The sequence below is a fragment of the Trachemys scripta genome, unplaced genomic scaffold (assembly GCF_013100865.1).
Source record: "Trachemys scripta elegans isolate TJP31775 unplaced genomic scaffold, CAS_Tse_1.0 scaffold_111, whole genome shotgun sequence".
Lineage (NCBI taxonomy): Eukaryota > Metazoa > Chordata > Testudines > Emydidae > Trachemys > Trachemys scripta.
In genome coordinates, this window is record NW_023260484.1 from 1 (window position 1) to 10,027 (window position 10,027).

At 44.4% G+C, this 10,027-nt stretch overlaps 1 long non-coding RNA gene across 2 annotated transcripts in view; it reads right to left on the bottom strand.

Annotated features, from left to right (window-relative positions):
- Positions 1-573: 573 nt before the first annotated feature.
- LOC117870244 overlaps positions 574-10,027 on the bottom strand; it is a 54,169-nt gene continuing 44,715 nt past the window's right edge. For both annotated transcript variants that reach the window (XR_004643944.1, XR_004643945.1), the window contains one exon: positions 574-732. This is a non-coding gene — a long non-coding RNA (uncharacterized LOC117870244). The remainder of the gene's footprint in view (positions 733-10,027) is intronic.

The following is a 10,027-nucleotide window of genomic DNA, read 5'->3' on the forward strand; positions in this document are numbered from 1 at the left end:
CGCCGGGGGGGTGGGCGGCGAGCCCGGCCGGGGCCCCGCTCTCCCCGGCAGCGGAGCAACCCGCCGCGCTGCCCCCCTCCAGGCACCGCCCCAAGCACATGATTGGTGGGCTGCTGCCTGGAGCCGGCCCTGCCTATTATCTCCACCCCCTGTCCCAATTTTTCAAACTTACTCAAACTAAGATTTCTCAAACTTACTTACTGCTGCTGCAGCAGCAAGGGTCTACACTGAATTGCTGCAGCTGTGCCACTATAGCATTTTAAGTATAGACATATCCTAGGTCACCTTTGAAAACTGGATTTGCGTACCCAAGAAGTTTAGACACTCTTGAAAGTTTCACCCCTTAACACAGTGGATGTTTTCCAGAGTAAACACACAAAGAAAGTGCATTCAAGGGCTAGGATTTGCAAAGGTGTCCTTGAGTTTTAACAGGATTTGGGGTGCCTAACTCCCTTGAAATTCATTGGAACCTGAGTGCTGAACTCCCTTATAGTTCTACAGAAACCCCAGCCAAAAATTACAGAATTCACTCCCAGCTATTTTAGAAACTCACAAATTCTCCCTCTTTCCTGACATACTGCAGAAGCAAGCAATAGGCATCCCACTACAGACAGATATTCCTTCTGTAAGAGAGAAAAAACAAAAACAAAACTACTTTACCGGCATCCAGAACATGCGTCACACCGTCCTGGTATACTCCCCAACAGTTCTGAAGTTGTGACATGGAACAATCTGTGGTCAAAAAATGTTTGACAATGTAATTGCTCAAAACATTAATGATGGTCAGGCAAGTCAAATGGATAATCTCAGATTCTGCTTGAATTCTGGGAATTTACTCCTGCCTTTAACTCTGATCTATTGACGTAAGCAATATTCATTACCTGGGTGTGGTGTTCTCAAAATAACCCACCCCACCCAAAAAGATTCTTGCAGCACCAAATGCCATGTTCAGCTTTCCATGGCACAGAGGTTCTCATAACCCCGCCTCCTGTAGACACGTTAAGAGATATTGCTAATAGGAGGGCATACTGCCCTCCAGATGCCCAGACCAACCACATTGCTAGGAGAATTAGAGCAATGCTAGGGGAGAATCCATGCCGTGCTCAAAGACACAGGAAGAAGAACAAAGGATGAGAATGACGCACAGCTAGTTTCTTTAATCTTGATAACATTTTTCTATAAACGTAAGTTTCACAATTCAGCTCGTCAAGTCCTTAACACTAAGGCACTGGCAGGCTTGTGTGGGATGGAGTTAATTGGTGCTGAATGGCTTTTCCCAGCTTTGGCCTTGATTCAACAAAGCATATACGCATGAAGTCAGTGGGATCATTTAAATGCTGAAAGTTAAGATGCATGTTTAACTATCTTGTGGAATGGGGATCTCATTTCTTTTTCTGGCTACCCTGTTGGCATGATTACAGGACAACAGTGGATTAATATGTGCATGCTCAGATCCCAGAAATAATTGAACGGGTTACTTTTTTGCTTTGGTGCAATTACATTAGAACTGTGACTAATCTATGCAGCTGCTCGGCTTCCTTCCCCAGACCTGAAGAACTCTGTGTAGCTCAAAAGCTTTATCTTCCACCAACAAAGTTGGTTAAAAATAAAAATATAAAAAAAAATAAAAGATATTACCTCATCTACCTAGTCTCTGTTCTATGCAATAGAGATACCACACTAACTTCTCTTTCCCCATTTTCTGCAGTGATTCACCACTGTCAGTTTCCCATTTTGAAGGCTGAGATATGAAGCCTTGTCACTATTTGTGCAGCTGCTAGATCAAAAGGCCAAATGAAAAGTTCTAGAATACTTTTATTAAACTGAAATTACTTTGACTTAATACTTTCTATTAATCCTTTTCTCAGAAAGAGTAGAATAGAATTTTGCTAAGAGTTTAAATTTTTTTTTTTTAAATCAAAAGAGACTCAAGACTGAGACAGTCCAATATTTATATTATTTCAGTTAAAAAAAAATTCCACTTATAAAGATCCGCTTCCCATTTACCAACCTATAGAGAATGGAGGATAATCTGAAATATTTTGGGATAGGTTTGACACACTCTGCTACAGATCTCTACCAATCTTAATATTTGGTGTCAATTACTGCACCTCTCTTATCTAGCATCCCCCAAACCTAAGATTTTAGTGTATTTTTTAAAGAGGCAAAAGGAGTTAGGTGCCCAGATTCCATAGGAAATACCATCTTAGGTCAATAAAGATATACTGGACCATTATGAAAGTGAAAACCATGCAAGTGTACAAGAAGTTACACATTTAGAAGTTAGAGGGAAAGGTATTGCTAGGACATTAGTCCATCAAACCACTACTCTACCCTACTTGAAGTCGCCCCTCAAGACTAATCTCTACCATATGGTTAACTCACCTAATAATGGCTGGGTAGATGGTCAATGGGGACTTTATATCTATGCCTATACCTTTTTTAAGAACAAGAACATCTCTAACCCATCACACAGCTAGGCTATATAAATGGATGTTCTTACTATGGTTACATTCATCCTCCTTTCCCGGTTCCTTTTTTTTTTTTTTTTATTTAAAGCCACTTGCTGTATTTTATCATACTTCAGATTGTAATCGCTCTAGGATATGGTCTGTCTCTTGTGTTTCTATAGCACGTACACAGCATAATGGGGCCCGGTCACAAATGGAGTCTGGACTGCTCCTCTATTACAAACCAGTTCTTAAATGACCATTTTCCCCTCCATATTATGTTCCTCTAGGTCCAACAGCAGCTTCTGCTCTGCTGTGAAACATGCTGTACCCTCTGCAGCTTTCAAAGAACCCTGGGGCACAGGGCAAGTCTGGGCAGAGATTAGGCAAATTCATTATATAGATTTACAAGACTGTTTGGTATCCCAAAGATTTAAATAAGAATTAAATTTGTGAGGTGATCCTGTCAGATCTCAAATGTTAAGCAGGACTGGGTTGGGGTAGCATGTGGATAGAAGAATTCCATAGGATACAGGTTCTGCAGACAATGGTGTTGGCAATTCCATAGGTGGCACTCTCCCTCCCCTGAGACGGTAACACTACTTCACCCGGGATGCTGCTGTGTTTTAAACATCAAAACTTGAGGTCCTGGCTACTTACTGTCAATAAAAGGTCCCCTGATTTTGTTGGGGGGGGGGGGGCAGGAGGGAACCAAGACTCTGGATATTAGCATTGTTATCATGGCAACCCTTCAGCACTCTTCTGACTCACTCAATTCACACAGTGTTGCATGGTCTAAAGGATTTTTCTTCACTTCCTGTGTTGAACTGCTGTGTGATGCCCCATCTACTTTTAAAACAACTACTAAACTCTCCTTTAGGAGGAAGTTGGAATTTAGGGATTGGATTAAGGGATACTTGTGTTTTGTAGTTGCTGACTTTGTAAATAAAGTGCTTTGAGATCCTTCAGTATGAAAAACACTTCAATAGGTAAAGAAAGCCATTGGGCCAGAGAGCGTCCATTGCCCTGTACCTTGTGGAGTCACTGAGATCCACTGCTATTCTGATTTAGCATTTTTTACACCCATTTTGCCCTGGTATAAGTGATGTACATGGGGCAGGGTAATGGAAAATCAGACCCTCTTTCTTGCTCTCTCTTCTTTGCATCTGCTCCATCCTTAAGATTTTGTATCTCTCTCTCTCATACAAATACCAAGATCTGCCAGCTGCTCCCCGCCTTATGTATTTTGCCAGAGACATCACATGGCACCCTTAGAATGACTCCACTGCCCCTTGATGGTATTCTTTGTTTGGAGTAATCACTTTGTCCTTGTGACAGATATTGCAACCCATGCAATATTTTGGGGGACCACGGTATTACATTTATGAATGGTTTACATATTATTATGTTTTACTCCATAGTGAGGGGTTATGGGGGCAGGGGAATCACATCTCCTACAGGAACTAGAAACAGGAGGAGGTAATTACCCAGAGATCAAACAATTCCAGAGAAGTTCCACCCCACAGGGTAGTTTTCACAGAGGGGGAAAAGCTGGATTTTCCAAAGATAGGAAACAAAGAAAGAACTTTTGGTAGAACAGGATGAAATTAAATGGACTTGTGGTCTTCCTTTTGATTTAGCAAATGGACAGGACTTTCTGTCCCAGGAAAAGCCCCACCCCTTGCTGAAGGGTTGGAAGGAATGTCGGCCTGTCAGACTCATCCTGTGGGAAGAGGAGTGAATTCTGGCATGTTTAGTCAGTGTGTAGGAACTTTTATTGCTTTTATATGCTTTCGCCATATGCTTTTTTGTCCTAAAAATAAATGTACTCTGCTCAGAAAGAGCTCTGTGGTCACTGGTGAAAAAAAACAAAAACATTGTCCTTGGAGAGAAAGCACAGCCCATGACAGTGCACAGCAGGGGGCTGCGCATTCTTAAAAGCTCCAGTCAGAAGGAAGTGGGATAAGGTCCCTACCCAGCAACAGGTGACAGTAGAGACTCAAGACCTGACTGGGCATTCCTGGAATGGATGATGGAGGGGAAACACAGGAACATACTGAAAACAGAGACAAACTCTGCATTTTAGCTCTCCGTTAATACAGCATATCAACTCTGAATCCACAGGCCATATGGCTGCCTGTGAAACATGGGCAGATTCCCCTTATTTGGGCTCCCTCGCCATGTTTGTATTTTAAAAAACAGGTTTTTCAAATGATTAGTTTTAGCGTTAGAATCCCAAACCTAACAGAGGAACATCCCAGCTGGAATCAAAACTAACTTTTGCTCTGCTTTAATTCTTGCCATAATCTAGGCTGTGGATTTCTCAAATAGCTGCCAAGGTGCAAGATGCAGATTTTCCACCCTTTGTGCGCGTTTGCCTGATCAGCAGGGACATTACATAAATTATAACCTGCAGGTTTCACTAACCAGGTTACTCAGACACCAAAAGCAGCATCCTCCCAACCTCAATCTGTCTGCCAACCTCCCTCCCTCCCTGCAAAGCAGCAGCTTCCTTTTCTCCCCCAGCTCTACACAAAACATCCATCAGAATTAGTCACTGCTTTGCACTAGTGCCCTAGCTCCTCTGATGGAACTAGGTTGCCCCAGCACCTCTGTGTGTTATCTAAGTGCTAGGGAGGTGGATAGGACGTTACAATGCACCCAACATTTTTCCAAAATGAAGGGGGCTTCCCTGGCTGAGTGGGACATTGTCCTTAGGGAAACGGGAGTTCAATATTAGAACAAAGTGTCCCACACCCCTTAAAACAATATCGGATGAAGACCTAGAAAGCATGCTTTGTTTATATCTACATAAAGCCAGATTAACATTTATAAACATCTGGCACCTGCAAGTGTTAAGTTCCGGGAAGGAATAATACTGCCATCTCTAATCACTCTGGTACTTGGGCACCAAGGTCTAATTGGCAGATACCTTCAGAAATGGAAAGCAGAACAGTGCCATCCTCTCTTCTCCTCTGCTGGAAGAAAGGGTTGAGCGGGAAGGATAGTAAAGAGAAGGCCCATTGCCTCTTCCCCACATGGGGTACCAGCAAACTTCTGCTTCCTCTGCAGGTATATTCCGCGCCTAGATGGTCCAGTCAATGCTAACCCTGAGTTACTGACACTCTGCTCCTTGCTCTGATAAGACTCTGGCCAGTACACCCACACCAAGCAGAGAAGAGCACTCCAGCTCTCTAATTCCTGCTATGCCTGTAGGGTGACCAGATCAGCGCTATAAAATATCGGGACGTGTGGGGGGGGGGGGGGGGGAAAAAAAGGGGGGGGGGGGGCGGAGAATGAAACTCCTCTTTTTTTCCCCCCTCTCTAAGGGGCCGGGGGCATTAGCAGGCCCCGGCTACGCACACTGCCCTCCCCCGGAGCCTCCCGCCCCCCCGGCCCTCCATGGGCATATGCGGCGCGTGGTGGGCCCGGGCAGGGGTAGTGCGGAGCCGGCAGGGGCCAGCGCGGGCCGAATCCCCGCTGCTGCCGGGGAGCCCCGTGCCTCTCCCTCCCGCTCGCGGCTGCGGCTCCTTCCCGGCGGGACGCGCCTCCCGCTGCCCCGGCCACATGCAGCACGCGTCCCCTGCGCCTAGTCTCCCTCCCGCCAGGAAGGAGCCACTGGACGCACGCCACATGTGCCCAGGGTGGGCTGGGGGGCGCGTCCCGCCGGGAAGGAGCTGCAGCTGTGAGCGGGAGAGGCGCGGGGCTCCCCAGCAGCAGGGATTTGGACGCACGTCCCATGTGCCCGTGGCGGGCCGGAGGCACAGGGAGGGAGGGGAGGCGCTGATCGACAGGACTGGGCGGCTTTGGGAGTGGAGGGTGGGTGCTGACATGGGGGCTGCTGACGTATTACTGTAGCTCTTTGGAAATATACATTGGTAAATTCGGGCTCCTTCTCAGGCTCAGGTTGGCCACCCCTGCATTACTGAGTCTTGTAATTACACTGTATATGCTTTATCCCTGTAGCTTGCTCTCCCTGCTATTAGCTTACTTAACTTTTAATGAAAAGCAAAGGTGGTTTGTCATTAAAATTACACAATTAATTATTCTGCTCTCCTAATGAACGTCAGATGCAATCACCATGAGAATTACTAGGCCGTTTAGCACAATTTCGTGTTGGAATTCCTGGAATATGTTACTCAATACTAGAACGAAACTGACAGATCTGCAGGATGGTGGATTTGTCAAGCTGACATTTATTCTTCAACTCTTGAAAGAGCCCAAGTTGTTTGTCTTAAGACTGTTGCCCCTGGTCATGCACCTCCGATTTGGAAAAAAGGTCAAACTAGTTTCACATCTGTATGTAGGAGCTGACCTATTTTTTGTCCTGGTGGAGTCTACGTAGAGGCTTAAAAAAACAAAAACAAAACCAAACCACACTCTGTGCTATACCAAGGGTAGGGTTCAGTGACTCCTATTCCAATAGAGCAAACTGAAGTCAAGTCTTTGAAAAGTGAGGTCATCATCCTAACCTTAAAATTTCCTTCCACTGTAAGGCTGACTAAGAATGGAAAAACAAAACTGCCATAGCCACACTGAGCTGGTTAAGAATATAATTAACAATTAGAACACTACCAGACAATATGCAGAGGAAGCAATTATAGTAAGGAAGCCCCTATAGTTAAACGTTAAATAGATGGGGGGGAAATAATCTGCATAGCATGAATGATACTGCACGTTGTCTTAAACACTAATATACTATATTCAATTACCATCTCATAACACAAGAACTAGGGGTCACCAAATGAAATTAATAGGCAGCACATTTAAAACAAATAAAAGGAAGTACTTCACACAACACAGTCAACCTGTGGAACTCCTTGCCAGAGGATGTTGTGAACGCCAAGACCATAACAGGGTTAAAAAAAGAACTAGGTAAATTCATGGAGAATAGGTCCATCAATGGCTATTAGCCAGGATGGGCAGGAATGGTGTCCCTAGCCTCTGTTTGCCAGAAGCTGGGAATGAGCGACAGGGGATGGATCACTTGATTACCTGTTCTGTTCATTCCCTCTGGGGCACCCGGCCAATGTTGGAAGACAGGATACTGGGCTAGACAAACCTTTGGTCTGACCTAGTAGGGCCATTCTTATGTTCTTCTTGTTTGTGGCTGTGTGATCCTTCTTACATAGGAGTGACTGAAGGCATGTTGGACATGCAAAAAACCCGATCACATTCATCATTAGTGGAAGGGTCTGCCAGAACAATTTTAGAGTTGACTCCTCTGCAGGATGGTTAAAAGCCACATTCTACTATTAGCATCACTGGGTGAGATTAAAGGCAGAATTAACTAAACCCCAGATATGGACCTGTAAAATCCATGTCAGCCCTACGCGTCTCCAAAAGGAGAAAGAGATGTTAGGGAACTAACTTAGGACTTGGAGATCAAGGGTCTCTGCAAAGCTACCTCATTATCCACTTTCAGATCCCGCCTCAAAAAAAACACACCACTTTCCTTTGCCATGATGCCTACAAAAACTATAGTGGTTAGTGCTGCTGGTCAGGGCTGCCCCGGGGGACGGAGGGGGAAGGGGGCAAGTGGGGCAATTTGCCCCAGGCCCGCCCCCCTCCAAGAATATAGTATTCTATAGTATTGCAACTTTTTTTTTAATGGAAGGGGCCCCCGAAATTGCTTTGCCCCAGGCCCCCTGAATCCTCTGGGCGGCCCTGCTGCTGGTGTGAAGAGAACACCAACTATCATGATGACCAATATTATCCACTAATACCTCAGGAAGTTGTTAAATAAAAGCTACTAAAGTAAGACATTTTTATATTAGCAGGTCCAGATAATTTGCAGCCAAAAATTTTTAAAAAGTTGGTTGAGGAGCTCGCTGGACCATTAATGCTGATTTTCAATAAGTCTTGAAGCACTGGGGAAGTTTCAGAAGACTGCTTTTAAAAAGTAATGATGTAAATGGGGGGGGGAATGACAAAGGGGGATCCCCTCAGGATTAGGTCAGAGATGCACTCCCCAACTTCAACCTTAACGCCACCTTAAATGTGTCTGTCCAAGAACAGATTCTGTTTCCAAGGGTGAGTGACAGAAGGCAAAGTGCTGGCTGGTAAACCATGTTTACTAGTCTGCTCGGAAGTTTATGTGTGGGGGTGGCAGAGACACACAGGGACTGGGACAGATTTAACTGCTGTGGCTCAGTAAGCCTAAGTGAGTGACAAACAAGGAGAACATGAGGCGCTCTAGTGTGTAGATAGGTCTATAAGCACAAAGTAGAGAGGGTTTTCCATTCTGAAGGAGGAAGTGAAAAGGTTCAGATGAAGTTGCAGAAAGGGAAGTGGAATTAAATCACAAAGGCACCATCAGGAGGGACATCACTGAGACAGATGTGAATGATGCAGGACGGCAGAAAGAAAAAAAATAAACCACCACACAGTGGCGTTATTGAAAAGAAACATGCATGGACCCATTAATCTTAAGAGTCCAGCTAAGTGTGGATCAGGCTTAGAGTTAGAAGATTAGAGTGAGAAGATGCAGAGACGTGAAGCATGGGCAAACAAACGGCAGAAGTTGCCTCTTCTTTCCAGTGGTTCTAGTGAATATAACCATGTTTCTCAATCTGTGAGGCAAGAGAAATGGCTTTCTGCATCCTGACTTCCAAAACAAGAAGTAGACATAAAAGGTAAAAAGAAGAACATGGAAAAAACCTATAATAAGCAGAAATTCCATAGCAATCTAATAGACAACCTTTAGAGACATGGGAAGAGAAACAAAGCTGTGCTGGATTAATGCTGATGATGTTGGGAAATCCTTCCAGCATTGAAATACATGATCAATAAAAGGATCACCAATAGTAGAGGCCAACCAATGGACATACAGAGAGCAATGGAATAGTGCTAGGAGCATCTAATTCAGACATTCAGCACTGATATCCGTTTAAGCAGATGGGTACCAACCTCATAGGTTCGAAATTGACAGGGCTTGGTAGGCAGGCTGGCTTGAAACTTGGGCGGGGGAAATGGGTAGTTGATGAATTCTCATTTCACTAACAGTCTGGAATCAATTTAAATAAATATTTGTAAGATGGACAGAGTCTGATTTGTCATTGTCCTGTGTCAAGGGCAGTCATTTATACCATGTGCAATGCGGGTATGAAATGCTATGAAACAGGGATAAAAACAATTATGGTTTCATAGCATTTTATATCCACTCTGCACTGGTGTAGAGGACTACCAAAAGTCTAGGGCAATGTACAAACAGGCCCACAATCTTCCCCAACAAAAGGGTTAACAGGATACTCAATGTCTCACCCCAGGTTATATTCAGCCTAAATTTAATGAGATCAATTCAGTTACAAAATAGTCTCCCATGGAAAGCAGTAGAAATTTCCATCTCTTGGGTCATTTAAACCTAGACTGGAGAAGTGTATAAATATTGCACTGACAGAGGATTAACTGGATTGATCTACTTGAGTCTTATTTCTAGCTACTGTGATTAGAACTAACAGAGGGTCCTGTGGCACCTTTGAGACTAACAGAAGTATAGGGAGCATAAGCTTTCGTGGGTAAGAACCTCACTTCTTCAGATGCAAGCCCTGCATCTGAAGAAGTGAGGTTCTTACCCA